Source organism: Hevea brasiliensis, chromosome 1 (assembly GCF_030052815.1).
Source record: "Hevea brasiliensis isolate MT/VB/25A 57/8 chromosome 1, ASM3005281v1, whole genome shotgun sequence".
In the NCBI taxonomy this organism is placed as follows: Eukaryota; Viridiplantae; Streptophyta; class Magnoliopsida; order Malpighiales; family Euphorbiaceae; genus Hevea; species Hevea brasiliensis.
The window spans coordinates 95,592,387-95,609,936 of NC_079493.1; positions in this window are offsets into that span (position 1 = coordinate 95,592,387).

A 17,550-nucleotide genomic window follows, 5' to 3' on the forward strand; every position below is an offset into this window, starting at 1 on the left:
GGTAAGTTTACATTTTTGAAGATTGCTTTGTTAAACTTTGTGTACATGTTATAGGTGTTGGATTTGTGAATAAAATTTTCAAGTTTGAGGAGTTATTGATATGTCCATTTTGGACAGCCATGGAGTTATGTATTTAATGATTTATTATTACATATATTTGATGTAAATTCATATTGAGTAGAGGGATTTAATATCCTAATAAATTATTTCCATGAAAATGTGATTATTGTGCACTTAAATTGGAGATTGACGAATTGTGGGACACTTTGGCATTGTAGAACATTTCGGCAGCCTTGGGATACTTTGATAAATGTATGAGTTCATGAAGGTATTGGCAGAATATTGACATTAAGGATTGATGGATATGTATATAGATTGATTGTGTAAAGTGTATGTAAGAATGAGTAATGTTTAGGTGTATATGTGATTGTACTTAGACTTTGTAAATTTGAGTTTTAATTGGTGTATTGAGGATAATTGTAATCTGCCCAAAGTGACTTTAAAGTGAAGTGGTATATAGTTTTGGTAATGTACCAAAACAGAATTGGTAAGGGAAGTGAACATATAGTAAGGTAAATGTGTCATTGATGTATGTTTAAGCAATGTGATTAAGGCAGTATGCATTTTAGCCTATAACTTTAAATGTGTAACCTCAATTGGTATGAGACCAATCGGAGGTGAAACTAGGCACAAAATGTGCCAACTTTTATTGAGAAAGCATACCAAAATTCTGCTTGCAAGGTGACATAAAAAAATGACCAATTCGGATTAGGTGCAATTGAGACCTGAAAATTGACCAATTGGGCAGCAGTTAGTTTTTAGGCCATAACTCACTCAAAACAGGTCCAATTGACCTGAAATTTTAACCATGAATAGTTAAGACCCATACCTACAAGTCTTATGAAGACACCAAAGCCCAAAAATGACCAGAAGCAAGTCAAAAAGCTTGCACAAGTTCGGGTCCAAAAACTGGCCGAACCAAAGTTGACCAAATTGACCTAAAATTGACCTAATTTGATGTCATTTGACCAGCAATAGTATAATGACCATAACTTGGTCTACTTAACTCGGAATGACCCGAAATTTTGCCCCGCGTGCAATAAGACATAGATCTACAAGTTTGTAGTTTTGACCGAAACCCGAAAACCAAGGGAACTAGGTCGTCCGGCTAGGTCAAACTAGTATTCCGAAATCCAGCAAAATGCAAGAAAACGCAGTATACATAGAAATGAGTTTGGTAAAACATACCAACCCTAAAATACTATCGAATATGACATATTAATAACGTTAAGACCTAATTTACCTCAAACGCATCGAGGGTCGATATATGGGTTGATTAGGCAAATAAAGGTATTCAGTGAATTAATTATCGAACATTATCGTTAGAGACAAATTAATTTAGTACTGAAACACTTCAAATTGTGTTTCTCAGTTGGTAAAGACTTAGGAAAAGGGAAGGAAACACTGAGTCCAGACCAGGAGACAGTCATCAGAGGTTTGTGCACAACTAGTTTTTAACTGATTTTGTTTGAATATTTCATATGATTAAATGACATACTTTTCTTATGTATTATGTTTAATAAGCATTGGATTTAATTCAATGATTATTGAAAATTGTTATAGTATGTATGAATTTAGCTTTGTGAAATGGTATTTCCACAAGTATTAAGCATTGTTATGGATTGAATAAATTATGTTTTGGAAAATTGTGATAGAACATGTTTTGAATTGTGATAGTAATTTTCATGGAAAAGTGTAAATTTATGATTTGAATTGTGATGAGCATAAAAATTATTGGATATTGGAATTGACTTTGAATCAAATTATATTGTGATTTATGCTCACAAAAAGGATTGTGATATTGTTTTATATCTCACTATAGATGCTTGACTAGGTTATTACCCGTCTCTCTCATTTGTTGAGAAGACAATGGAGTTAGTTGTGTTTTGATTACCATGGTACGTGCACAGGCTTAGATTTTCCTCTGATTTGAGGTTAGATCTAAGTTTTTATCGTTATGGCCCTTGCGGAAGATTCATTATTGTGGTGTGTACTGTGCACGATGATTCGACCTCCCCGACCATAGGGAGTTAGAATCTGATTCGACCTCCCCGACCATAGGGAGTTAGAATCACATCGAATATGGCCCTTTCGGATTAGTCTTGCATAGTTAGTGAGATAAAGATTGATTTTTGAGATGCATAATGATTTTTGAGATACATAATGATTTTTGAGATACATAATGATTTTTGAGATACAGAATGGCTTTTGAATGGTAAAGAATTGTGATTTCAATTATGACTTATGTATAATTGATTTTGTTGGCATTACCTAAATGGTTTATGATTTGATAAATTGAATTTTATGATCGAAGTCATTTTATACAAATGATTCACATTATTGGCAATGAATATTTTGAGTTTTGGAATTTGATGAGTATTCAGATTTCCAAATTATTTACTGTAAATTTTGTCAATGTATATTGTATTATGTTTTAAATTATAGTTATGCACCACTGAGTTCACCACTCAGCGATAGCTTTGTATGCTGTCGCAGGTAAGAAGAGCATAGAGCAGTGAGTAAGTTTCTTTGAAGACACTTTCAGGTCAGCTCCAGGTATATTATAGGTATACCCATATACATAGGTCTGATGTATGCATGTAATAATATGTATGTAAATTATTTGAGCTGTTGTAAATTAAAATTGTACATTGAAGTTGTATAGAAACTCTTGTCAAATATTTTGGTATGTAATTAAATGTAAATTATTGTAAATGTAAATTTGAGATTTTATTTACTTGAATAGTTTTGTATTATATTTCTTGTATCTCAGTCTTTCAAAAATCACTGCGGATTTGAGTTGAGAAAAATATTGTGTTGAGAAATATGTTGGAGTTGAGATTTGCAAATACATATTGAAGTGCTTTTTACAGGTTTTCTGAAGAACTGTTTTATCCAAAATACAGATGGCACTCTGCCAAAATTTTTACAGAAATTCCAAATAATTTAAATGTGTTAGTTCTATCACTTCAGTTCAAAAAGGTTTTTAACACCTGTAAATAGTGCTCACCACTGTAAAAGAAGTAAGAAAAGTTTTGAAAATCCCTTGTAGTGTATTTAATGGGTTATCAGTAGACGGGGTTGGTAATTCATTAGGTATACTACGGGATCATGTTATGCCTTATAGAAGGGTAGGGTGTGACATGTTTAAGTGGTATCAGAGCAATGGTTTTAAAGTAAATTTTGAACTGTGGATTTGAAATCTTTTTGTCGGTAACTACAACTGCTCAAATGTTTAATACATATAGTATATTTACATCATAAATATGAACTAATGGAGAGGAATCTCCTTATGCTGGTTGTACAGGAAGAGAAAATCTTGTGAAAAGATATGGAAGAGAAGAATGAGACAATAGAACAGTCCGTGATGGCAGAAGTACAAGTTGAGGCCCCAACTCCACAAAGTGTCGAAGGTCTGATCTGCAGCTTTTACTGCATACAAATTACTGCACAAATGGCCCAGCAAATGGCCACTTTCTTTCAACAAATGACTGATAATCTGTCAGCTCAAACTCAAGCACAAACCCAACCCCCACAAGGGCCGTGTGAAATGGAAAAGAGGGAGAAACCTATGGGTCAGAGCTCGAACAGTAATTTGAGAAAGAGAAAAGAATTTAAGGAATCCCGAGCTCAGGGATATGATAGAGGCGGATCATCAGGGCAGAGACCACCAAGATCTAGTCGTCGAACAACTAGAAGTTCTTACCCTCCCCGCCAATGTGAAACTTGTGGAAGATATCATGGTGGGATATGCTATAAGGCTATTGGAGCCTGTTATAACTGTGGAGGCACAGGACACTTTGCCAAGGACTGCACCAGTAATCGCAGAGTTGGACCACCTCCTACTACTGCAGAAGGGTCGCCTGAGTCCCGTCACCGAGTTCACAACCACCCAACAGAGGTAGAGGCAGGGGTAGAGGTAGCCCAGCAGGCAGCCAAGGCACAGTGAAACATTCAGAGCAAGACAGTGCTCCAGCCAGAATCTATGCAATAAGACAGAGGGAAGAGGCCGAGACATCTGATGTTGTGGCTGGTACCTTCTCAACTTTTAATCAAGATGTGTTTGTGTTATTTGATCCAAGTTCTACCCATTCTTATGTGAGTGCTAGCATCATTGATTGTATTGTTGTTCCATGTACAAAAATGGACTTTGAGGTGCTAGTAACAAGTCCGCTAGGACAGGAGGTCAAGGTTAATAAAATGTATAAGGATTATGATAGTAAGTGGAATTAGTTTGGAAGAGTTTATCGGCGAAAAGTATTTTCTAACACACCATAAATTATAAAGCTAATTGGCAAGCCTACTTAATGTAAGGCAAGAGGACCTAAAAGTAAGTTACAGTAATAGAATTGCTCTAGATGAGGGCAAAGATGTTACTGTTAGTAATTATTAATGGATATTGTAATCAGAATCGATTTAGGATATTAGTGGATTTGAGAAAGATAAGATATTAGAAAACCTAGTCCATGAGGTTATAACGTAGTGACTATATAATGTTCTCGATGTTTGTATTGTAAGCTGCAGATTACAGTACTGACACGAGATTATTGTGTAGAGCTACGTGCTTCCTCGTGGTATAATAAATTAAGAATATTTGTAAGTAATCTATAAATTGATACAGTTGCACCCAAATAGAGTACTATTACTGGAAATAAATGTGAAAATTTTAGTCAGAAATTTAAGACTTCAGAACTAGCCTATCAAACGACTACACTTGTAAGGTAGCTAGAGTCAGTGACTCGGTTACATTAATGTGAATTACCTGTACCACAGTAATTGCTATAAGCTTAGAGATATCAGTACGACTTATCATCCTCAGATGGATGGACAGTCGAAACAAGTGATTCAGGTAAATTTTGAAACTCATTGAGTTTCTATAAATAATGAAATGATAATAATAACCTGTAAAATGTAATAAACCCTCGAGAATATACTGAGAACTTCTGTCATTGAATCCGAGGGGAGATGGGACAGATACATCCCACTAACAGAATTTGTATATAATAATAAGTGTCGAGCTAGCATACAAATAGCACCCTATGAAATATAGTAAGAGAATGGATAACTATGGATTTTGTGATGAGACTTCTGAAGACACAGAATAGTCATGATGCATTATAGGTTATAGTTGATAGACTAACCAAGTCTGCTCACTTTTTGCCAGTTCGGATGGATTATAGCCTGGAAAGATTGGCCAGATTGTACGTATATGAGATTGTAAAATTGCATGGAGTGCCAGTATCAATTGTGTCTGACAGAGATCCTAGGTTCACTTCTAGATTCTGGGGTAGTCTTCAGAGAGCCCTAAGAACTAGATTAAACTTCAGCACAGCATTCCACCCCCAGACAGATGGCCAACCTGAAAGGGTTATTCTGATATTGGAGGATATGCTACGGGCTTGTGTGATTTAGTTTGAAGGTAGTTGGGATACACACTTTCCTTTGATTGAGTTTGCTTATAACAACAGCTACCAATCAAGCATTGGATGCCTCCATATGAAGCTTTGTATGGCAGAAAGTGCAGAACTCCCTTATGTTGAGATGAAGTAGGTGAAAGGAAGATGATTGAGCCAGAAATTGTTCAGCAGATAGAGGAAAAGATTAGATTGATCAGAGATAGACTCAAGGCTGCATCAAATCGTCAGAAGTCCTATGTTGATTTGAAAAGAAGAGATATGGAATATGCAGTGGGTGATAAGGTATTCCTCAAAGTTTCTCCTTGGAAGAGAATTATGAGATTTGGCAGAAAGGGGAAACTGAGTCCTCGTTTCATTGGACTATATGAAGTTCTGGAAAGAGTGGGTCCTTTAGCATATCGGTTGGCATTACCTCCAGAGTTAGCAAGGATACACAATGTCTTCCATGTGTCCATGTTAAGGAGGTACAGATCAGACCCATCTCATGTACTATCAGTTGAAGAGATTGAGGTAAATCCAGACCTCTCATATGAGGAAGAACCCATAAAAATTTTGGCTTATGAGGTGAAGCAGCTGAGGAACAAACAGATACACCTGGTTAAAGTGCTGTGGAACCAACATTCAGGCTAGGAAGCAACTTGGAAACGTGAAGAGGATATGAGGAGACAGCACCCACAGCTGTTCAGAGACTAATACCAGGTAAAATTTCGAGACGAAATTTATTTAAGAGGGGGAGAATTGTAACACCCCTATGTTCGGTAGTGCGTTCTACTGTTCCAGTGACCAGTGTTGTCCGGACAGCTAGGATGCCTAGAACTACACTTCAATATGAGTGAGGAGACATAAAATAATGAAATACAAGAAAAGAAAATACAAGAAAAACAAAGGAAAAATAATAGCAAAGAAATGTAACCAAGTTAAGCGAGCCGGGAACTCTAGCGATGGGTGACCGCACCGGGAAGTCACGGCGTGGACCGTTGACTAGCCCTGGACTGCGGGGAACCCTGGAAAACATTTTTAGGACTTAAATAGACCCTTATTGAAGAATAAATATCATTAGAAAGATCAAAGAAAAATTAAATAATTAGTACAAAGAAAAGTGAGAAATCAAAAAACAGACAAAACCCGGGTTACCGAAAAATCGGGAATGCAACCCGAACAGGGGCATTATGGTCATTTGACATCCCGAATTGTCTTTTGACCTAAATTTCCATTAAAAATAAATGATATTACACTTAGAAAATAAAATGAAAAATTAATTTGGTGGTACCTAAAGTAAATAGTGAGAATTAAGAGTTTAATGTGGAATAAGTGAAAATTAAGCTTATTATATGATTTAAATTTTGTGAGTGGACCACTAGGGATTTAATTAAACACTAAATGGCAGCTGTAATTCCATTATCCAAGCTGAAACTTCATCTTCTCCAAGTGCTCTCAACCTAGCCGAATTGAAGAAGGAAAAACCTCCATTGCCGTTTTCTTTAAGTTTCACCTAACCTCTTCATTTCACCTCTAAACACTTAGAATTCTTCATTAAATATTGTCTACACATCATAAGGAAGAGCTTGATACCAAAATCAAGAAGTTTAATCAAGGTTTGGCAAGTCCCAACCATAGGTAAGTTTACATTTTTGAAGATTGCTTTGTTAAACTTTGTGTACATGTTATGGGTGTTGGATTTGTGAAGAAAATTTTCAAGTTTGAGGAGTTATTGATATGTCCATTTTGGACAGCCATGGAGTTATGTATTTAATGATTTATTATTACATATATTTGATGTAAATTCATGTTGAGTAGAGGGATTTAATATCCTAGTAAATTATTTCCATGAAAATGTGATGATTGTGCACTTAAATTGGAGATTGACGAATTGTGGGACACTTTGGCATTGTAGAACATTTCGGCAGCCTTGGGATACTTTGATAAATGTATGAGTTCATGAAGGTATTGGCAGAATATTGACATTAAGGATTGATGGATATGTATATAGATTGATTGTGTAAAGTGTATGTAAGAATGAGTAATGTTTAGGTGTATATGTGATTGTACTTAGACTTTGTAAATTTGAGTTTTAATTGGTGTATTGAGGATAATTGTAATCTGCCCAAAGTGACTTTAAAGTGAAGTGGTATATAGTTTTGGTAATGTACCAAAACAGAATTGGTAAGGGAAGTGAACATATAGTAAGGTAAATGTGTCATTGATGTATGTTTAAGCAATGTGATTAAGGCAGTATGCATTTTAGCCTATAACTTTAAATGTGTAACCTCAATTGGTATGAGACCAATCGGAGGTGAAACTAGGCACAAAATGTGCCAACTTTTATTGAGAAAGCATACCAAAATTCTGCTTGCAAGGTGACATAAAAAAATGACCAATTCGGATTAGGTGCAATTGAGACCTGAAAATTGACCAATTGGGCAGCAGTTAGTTTTTAGGCCATAACTCACTCAAAACAGGTCCAATTGACCTAAAATTTTAACCATGAATAGTTAAGACCCATACCTACAAGTCTTATGAAGACACCAAAGCCCAAAAATGACCAGAAGCAAGTCAAAAAGCTTGCACAAGTTCGGGTCCAAAAACTGGCCGAACCAAAGTTGACCAAATTGACCTAAAATTGACCTAATTTGATGTCATTTGACCAGCAATAGTATAATGACCATAACTTGGTCTACTTAACTCGGAATGACCCGAAATTTTGCCCCGCGTGCAATAAGACATAGAGCTACAAGTTTGTAGTTTTGACCGAAACCCGAAAACCAAGGGAACTAGGTCGTCCGGCTAGGTCAAACTAGTATTCCGAAATCCAGCAAAATGCAAGAAAACGCAGTATACATAGAAATGAGTTTGGTAAAACATACCAACCCTAAAATACTATCGAATATGACATATTAATAACGTTAAGACCTAATTTACCTCAAACGCATCGAGGGTCGATATATGGGTTGATTAGGCAAATAAAGGTATTCAGTGAATTAATTATCGAACATTATCGTTAGAGACAAATTAATTTAGTACTGAAACACTTCAAATTGTGTTTCTCAGTTGGTAAAGACTTAGGAAAAGGGAAGGAAACACTGAGTCCAGACCAGGAGACAGTCATCAGAGGTTTGTGCACAACTAGTTTTTAACTGATTTTGTTTGAATATTTCATATGATTAAATGACATACTTTTCTTATGTATTATGTTTAATAAGCATTGGATTTAATTCAATGATTATTGAAAATTGTTATAGTATGTATGAATTTAGCTTTGTGAAATGGTATTTCCACAAGTATTAAGCATTGTTATGGATTGAATAAATTATGTTTTGGAAAATTGTGATAGAACATGTTTTGAATTGTGATAGTAATTTTCATGGAAAAGTGTAAATTTATGATTTGAATTGTGATGAGCATAAAAATTATTGGATATTAGAATTGACTTTGAATCAAATTATATTGTGATTTATGCTCACAAAAAGGATTGTGATATTGTTTTATATCTCACTATAGATGCTTGACTAGGTTATTACCCGTCTCTCTCATTTGTTGAGAAGACAATGGAGTTAGTTGTGTTTTGATTACCATGGTACGTGCACAGGCTTAGATTTTCCTCTGATTTGAGGTTAGATCTAAGTTTTTATCGTTATGGCCCTTGCGGAAGATTCATTATTGTGGTGTGTACTGTGCACGATGATTCGACCTCCCCGACCATAGGGAGTTAGAATCTGATTCGACCTCCCCGACCATAGGGAGTTAGAATCACATCAAATATGGCCCTTTCGGATTAGTCTTGCATAGTTAGTGAGATAAAGATTGATTTTTGAGATACATAATGATTTTTGAGATACATAATGATTTTTGAGATACAGAATGGCTTTTGAATGGTAAAGAATTGTGATTTCAATTATGACTTATGTATAATTGATTTTGTTGGGATTGCCTAAATGGTTAGTTATGATTTGATAAATTGAATTTCATGATCGAAGTCATTTTATACAAATGATTCACATTATTGGCAATGAATATTTTGAGTTTTGGAATTTGATGAGTATTCAGATTTCCAAATTATTTACTCTAAATTTTGTCAATGTATATTGTATTATGTTTTAAATTATAGTTGTGCACCAATGAGTTCACCACTCATTGATAGCTTTGTATGCTGTTACAGGTAAGAAGAGCATAGAGCAGTGAGTAAGTTTCTTTGAAGACACTTTCAGATCAGCTCCAGGTATATTATAGGTATACCCATGTACATAGGTCTGATGTATGCATGTAATAATATGTATGTAAATTATTTGAGCAGTTGTAAATTAAAATTGTACATTGAAGTTGTATAGAAACTCTTGTCAAATATTTTGGTATGTAATTAAATGTAAATTATTGTAAATGTAAATTTGAGATTTCATTTACTTGAATAGTTTTGTATTATATTTCTTGTATCTCAGTCTTTCAAAAATCACTGCGGATTTGAGTTGAGAAAAATATTGTGTTGAGAAATATGTTGGAGTTGAGATTTGCAAATACATATTGAAGTGCTTTTTACAGGTTTTCTGAAGAACTGTTTTATCCAAAATACAGATGGCACTCTGCCAAAATTTTTACAGAAATTCCAAATAATTTAAATGTGTTAGTTCTATCACTTCAGTTCAAAAAGGTTTTTAACACCTGTAAATAGTGCTCACCACTGTAAAAGAAGTAAGAAAAGTTTTGAAAATCCCTTGTAGTATATTTAATGGGTTATCAGTAGACGGAGTTGGTAATTCATTAGGTATACTACGGGATCATGTTATGCCTTACAGAGGGGTAGGGTGTGACATGAGCCCTCTCTATATTAGATATTATTTTTTTCCATTTATAAGCATACCTAACACAATACGTTCTTTATATATGTATATATATATATATATATATATATATATATATATATATATATATATATATATATATATATATATATATATATATATTCGTTGATTTGAAAAGTGGATGAGGGCTAATAGCCCGATTGCACATGCTCCCAAGCATAAGGTAGAGGGTTCAGGGTTCGAATTTTTCCTTTGCCCTTTTTTTTTATGATTCTTTATAATTCTTTTCATTAAAAAATATAATATTAAACTGCAATAATTGGAAGTATTTTTAAACCCTAATTAACACTTTTCCTTAAAATTATAATGTAACAAATGTTTAGATTTAAAATTATAAGATATATATAAATCATTTATTTATATACATCTAGTTTTATAGTATTAACATCACTTCACTACTATTAGAATAATCACCTATACAACGATCAATAGTTAAGTCAGCACCACTGCTATAATCACCACATGTACAATATTACTACCATTATTATCATTAAATCATTGTTTTTAATTTAATAATAGAGGGAGATAGTCAAAGATATTTAGAGAATGATAGAAATAAAATGAATTATAGATAGAGATATTAAGATTATCATATATATATAAAGATAAATAGAGGGAGAGAGAGATAAAGATGTGGACAAAGATATATAAAAATGCACAAATCAATATATGTGTTGATTTCAAAATCAACATATATATTGATTTATACATTTCTATATATCATATATATAAAGATAAATAGAGGAAGAGAGAGATAAAGATGTAGAGAGAAATATATAGAAATGCATAAATCAATATGTGTTGATTTATTGATTTATGCATTTCTATATATTTCTCTCCACATCTTTATCTCTCTCCCTCTATTTATTTTTATATATATGATAATCTTAATATATCTATCTATAACTCATTTTATTTCTATCATTCTCTAAATATCTTTGACTATCTCCCTCTATATTTAAATTAAAAGCAATGATTTAATGATGATAATGGTGGTAATATTGTACACGTGGTTATTATAGCGGTGGTGCTGATTTAACTATTGATAGTTGTATATGTAACTATTCTAATAGTAGTGAAGTGTTGTTAATACTATAAAATTAGGTGTATATAAGTAAATGATTTATATATATATCTTATAATTTTAAATTTAAATATTTGTTATATTATAATTTTAAGGAAAAGTGTTAATTAGGGTTTAAAAATACTTCCAATTATTATAGTTTAATATTATATTTTTTTAATGAAAAGAATTATAAAGAATCACAAAAGAGAAAAAAAAAAAAAAAGGGACAAATGGAGGGATGGAATCCTAAACCCTCTACCTTATGCTTGGGAGCATGTGCCAATTGGACTATTAGCTCTCATCCGATAAATTTTTGTACACACACACACACACACACACAAAAGAGTTATTTCAAAATCAACACATATTGATTTATACATTTCTATATATCTCTCTCCCTCTATTTATCTTTATATATATGATAATCTTAATATCTCTGTTTATAGCTCTTTTTATTTCTTTCATTCTCTAAATATCTTTAACTAGCTCCCTCTATATTTAAATTAAAAACAATGATTTAGTGATGATAATCGTGGTAATATTGTACACGTGGTGATTGTAGCAGTGATGCTGATTTAACGATTGATTGTTGTATAGGTGATTATTCTAATAGTAGTGAAGTGGTGTTAATACTGTAAAACTAGGTATATATAAATAAATGATTTATATATATCTTATAATTTTAAATCTAAAAATTTGTTATATTATAATTTTAACGAAAAATGTTAATTAGGATTTAAAAATACTTCCAATCATCATAATTTAATATTATATTTTGGAATGAAAATAATTATAAAGAATCACAAAAGAAAAAAAAAAAAGGGACAAATGGAGGGATCGAATCCTTAAACTTCTATCTTATGCTTGGGAGCATATGCCAATCAGAATATTAGCCCTCATCCACTTTTTAAATCAACGAAAATATATATATACATATATAAAGAATGTATTGTGTTAGGTGCGCTTATAAATGGAAAAAAATGACATTTGACATAAGGAGGGCTTGAACCCTGAACCACGCTAGGATGCGTACTTCTATGCCAATCGAGCTACTTACCCTCATTTAACATTTTATTGCATGAAATATATATATTATACAAGCTCTAATGTGTATATATATTATTTTTTTCAAAAATATAAATTTTATTTGTTAAAATTATATATCATGTCCAATAATATTTATTTTTACATTTATATCTAATTATTTTCTGCAATCTAATTCATTATGCTAGCTCATCACTGCTGCATGTAGTAGCTCATATGTGCATGCATTAATACAATAGACACACTTCTCGAATCATCAGTTCTTGAATGGTGTGCATGGCTGCAAGCAATAATAGCTTATTGCATGCACACTTTCCCTTGCATGAGCCATTAAATAAGCTACCTCACCAACTCCAAGCTTTGAAATTATTTTTAAGCTGTTTCATCTCTTTCTTTTAAGGGTATAACAGTAAAACTATATATATCAGTACCATTTGAGCTAGCTCAAATTGAGCTATTTAGCAGTGCTCTTAAGAAAATCAGATATTAAATATAGTAGCGTGCAATAGCCCATTGTATCTCACCAATAAATGGAGCAAAATGTAATAACTGGAAAAGATAGGAAGCTAATTAAATATAAGTCAACAATTATCTGGGTGTGAGTGTTGATACAATAAGTCTTGTGTTCACGTGTGTATATACCTTTTAAAAAAAAAAAATCAGCTCATCCAACAACAATTAATTTTAATACTAAACGACAAAGCCACAAAATCACAAATCTACTCATAGAAATTCCCGCATTAGGTACTAATTTATTTTTAACGTCTAATTAGATCGCATATATATATATATATATATATATATATATATATATATATATATATATATATATATAAAAGATGATTTGTTATTTAATTAAACAGATGTCACACAACTAATCATTTTTTATGAATCAGTAAATAAGTATTTATTAATTAATAAAAAAAGATGTGATGGGTGGCTGCTATTATGATTCATATTGCTCTCCACTTCAGTCTAACTTTTTTTTTAATATGCAATTTCAATTGTCCTACATAATTTTAACTTATCTATTTCTTCATTTAATCCTATAATATAAATAAATATATTAACCCATCAAAATAATAAATCATAATTACTTCTTCAAATATATTAACTCTTAAAAACAATGGATCATAATTTTAGATTCACCCATTCAATAAATAAATATAATAGCTGAGTATAAAATTTTGATAATATATGATTGTAATAAAATTTTTTCAAAAAAATTAGAAAAAAAAAAATTGCAAGAACACTTCTGATGACCTGTAAGGGCTAAATAGCCAGAATAAGGGCCAATTAAGCTGCACAGCTTTCGAGTATTGAATTCAAAAACACATAATTCGTCATTTAACCAACACATTTAAGTATCATTATTTTTTAAAATCTATTTCATCTAATAAGGGCGCTCAAGCACGCTTCATGCTTTAAATGAAAACCATAATAAAAAGTTATTTATTTGAGATAATTAAAAGAAAAGATTAAAATGATATTAGAATGTTGATGATGAATCTTAATTCTTATGCTATAATTGTTTAAGTACATTAATAATAAAAAAAATATATAAATGAATTATACAATTTTTTATACACATTAATTGAATACAATTTAAAATAGAATTAATAATTGAAATAGGATTTATTTCTGTAAATATTAATGTTAAAAATATTTAATTTTCTTTAAATGGGTTAACTTTGGCTTGGCTAATTAGTGGACAATAGAACATTTTACCCTTTGAAATTATTCTTTATACAATGAATGAAAAAATATTATTTAATTAACACATGAACAATAGCAATAATTATTAATAGGAAGGAATTACTCTTAACATTTGAAATTCTATGCAATTTATGTGCTATCTCTCATGCAATGTTCTTTTTTCCCCTACCCAGGGGAGGAAGGAGGGGGCAATGGGCCCCAACCCTTTTAAAATTTTCATTCATATATATATATATATATATATATATATATATATATATATATATATATATATATATATATATATATATATATATAAATTAATTTATTTTAAACAAAATTATTTTATTTTAGCTATTAGCCTCCAAAAAAATAATTATATTATTTTATTAAAATATAAGTAATGTATAGTATTGAAATTATTTATTTTTCATTATATATTTAAAAATTTTCTAAAGTATTAGCACACTTTAAAAAAATTATAACTTAATTACGCTCTATTGTGATATTTTTGAATATACAATATTAATCTTTAAAAATATACAGTAAATAAAATATATACAGAGAATAACTGTAATTAAATAATATATTGAATCAATAATATTGGCCTTCTCATGAATAATTTTCTGGCTCCAACCCCGCCTCAACCTCTCCTTTTAAATTTTAAAAAGTAAATTAAAATAGACAAATTAAAGGTATTTATAATTCTGACATTAGGGTTGTGGTTGATTATTTGTGGCAATGTAAGAACAACTTTTTGATCGTAACACCCACGTTGCACATGGTAAGCGACATATTAGGATAAAAAACGTTGAATCTAGAGATTGAAGATAACAGATAATATAAAAAACAGGACAGAAGATCAGGATAAGCATAGCATTTAAAAGTCCGTAGAAGGCAAGAAGGCATGATATGCACTAAAAATCTGGCTTAAGATCAGGAAAAATCTCATAGATATTGGCATTGAAAATCATGGAAAATACACTAAAAATAATGGAAAATGCAATAAATTAATGAAGGTTACTGTGTTTTCACACGTAAGGATGACAACGGGTAGGGTATTCATGAAAATCACTCTATCTGAACCTGAACCCGATTAATATTATCAATACTCGAACTCGTCTCAAATCCGTTTAAAATTTATTCTCAACTATCCGAACCTGTCTCAAACCTGATTGTTATTACACGAAAAAAATCTAAACCCGTTTAATTTTATATATTTTAATTAATATTTTGTATAAAAATTATTTTAATTAATAATTTATATTTTAACAATTTAATAATTTCATAAAATATTTAAATTCTATTTTATATAAAATAAAATATATAAATATTATTATAAAAATATATATTTTATATTTAATTAAGTATTTAAGTAAACGGGTTCAAATAACGGATATCTAACATATAAAATCCGAACCCGTCCTGCCCGTTACAGGTATTATTTTTTAAACTCGAACTCATCCCGAAGCCAATTATATAATACCTAAATCCGTCTTATTAGAGTTCGGTCGGATCGGGTGCAGGCAAAACCCGACTCATTGCCATCCCTATTCACATGTCAACACATGTAAAGAACTGAGAAAAAACTGTTTCTTGAAATAGTAGTTCAATATAGAATGGGGAAATATTAAATATGCATTGGCCCATTGCCCATTGCCCGTTGCCAACAAATTCTTTGAATTGAATGTTTTATTGCTAATGAATGAGAATTTTATACTAAGATTTTCTAATTGATATAAATTTATATTCATTAATGTTTATGTAATCCATCCATTAATATGGAGAGCTACAATTTTAACGATATACTAATGGGTATACTAATGTGGGTACATTTATTACAAATTGTAGTTTCCATTATGGGGAGTGAGATGAGTTAAATAAATATTAGTGGGCGTAAAAGTGTATTAAATAAGCATTAAAGAGTGTAAATCTAATTCCATTAAGAAAATCAGATATTAAATATAGTAGTGTGCAATAGCCCATTGTATGTCACCAATAAATGAAGCAAAATGTAATAACTGCGAAAGATAGGAAGCTTAATTAAATATAAGTCAGCAATTATATGGGTGTGAATGTTGATACAATAAGTCTTGTGTTCGTGTGTGTATATGCCTTTAAAAAAAAAAATTAAGATTAGCTCGTCCAACAACAATTAATTTTAATACTAAACGACAAAGCCGCAAAATCACAGCCCCCTCTCTATATATGGTCAACCATTTCCCTCTTTTATATATATATATATATATATATATATATATATAACCTTCACTCAAATATAATTATATCACAAAAATAATATGAAAAAAATTACTTACACAAATTAAAGAATATAAAATTTAACATAATCTACATGAACCTATACCACTAAACAAGCCAACTATAAAGGAAAAATAATTATAATTACTAATTATTCTTCTCACATTTACAAGTCACTAAAAAAAAAAAAAAAAACTCATGGAATTAGGACACTTCTACACTTTGTGAGCTCTTACAGTACAGAAGTCAACCAACTATTCACATATATGCTACTAAAATTCTAATACTCTAATTATTAAAATTTATAATTTAAATTTTTCTAAACTTCCTATTTTATCTAATTTTAATTTAACTTACTCAAATATGTTACTATACTTTTCTATGAAGATTAAATAAGTAAATTAGTCCACAACATTTATTTTAAGATTAAATAAATTTAATTTCTGATAAAAATAAAATAATGATTTTTTATTTTTTAATAAATAAATATTAATTTTATTGTTTTAAAATATTACAAATTAATTATTATTTGTAAAAAAAAAAAAACCCTAAAATTAATAAACCCATTCCCAGATTTTACCATCTCATCAGAACTTCACTGTTTCTAAAAATCCAACCCCAGATTCGTCAGTATAATTATTCAGTGCCAGGAATAATTATTGATTATTGATCACATCATACGTTTGATTGGTTTATCACACGGTGCACTCCTCTAGTCATAGCATCCTGAAGAACATGCTGATACGTTTGCCAGCAATCTGGCATGATTGTTCAGTGGATGACATCCCCTAACAACATTTCTTCTTTCTCCCACCCCATTTTCGACATTGATCTGCAAAGTATCGGGCTTTATCTAGAATTGTTCCTAGGAGCTCAATATCAGTTTCATCCTGGTTTCTAGGATGTTCTTCATTGTTCGAAAGACATAGGATAGGATGATTTGGTGCTCCAATTATTGATGTGGTGTCGTTGATTTGGTAAGAAGTAAATGGGTTTATTGATCAATTGATTTTGGGTTTGTTCCAATGGTTGATTTACTGTTGTTATTTTGGTCTTGTTGATTTGTTCGATTATTAATTTGATCCAAATCTGCATATTTGGATTGATATTATATCTGTTGTGTTCTTCATGTTTTTCATTTTTTCAAAATTTTAAT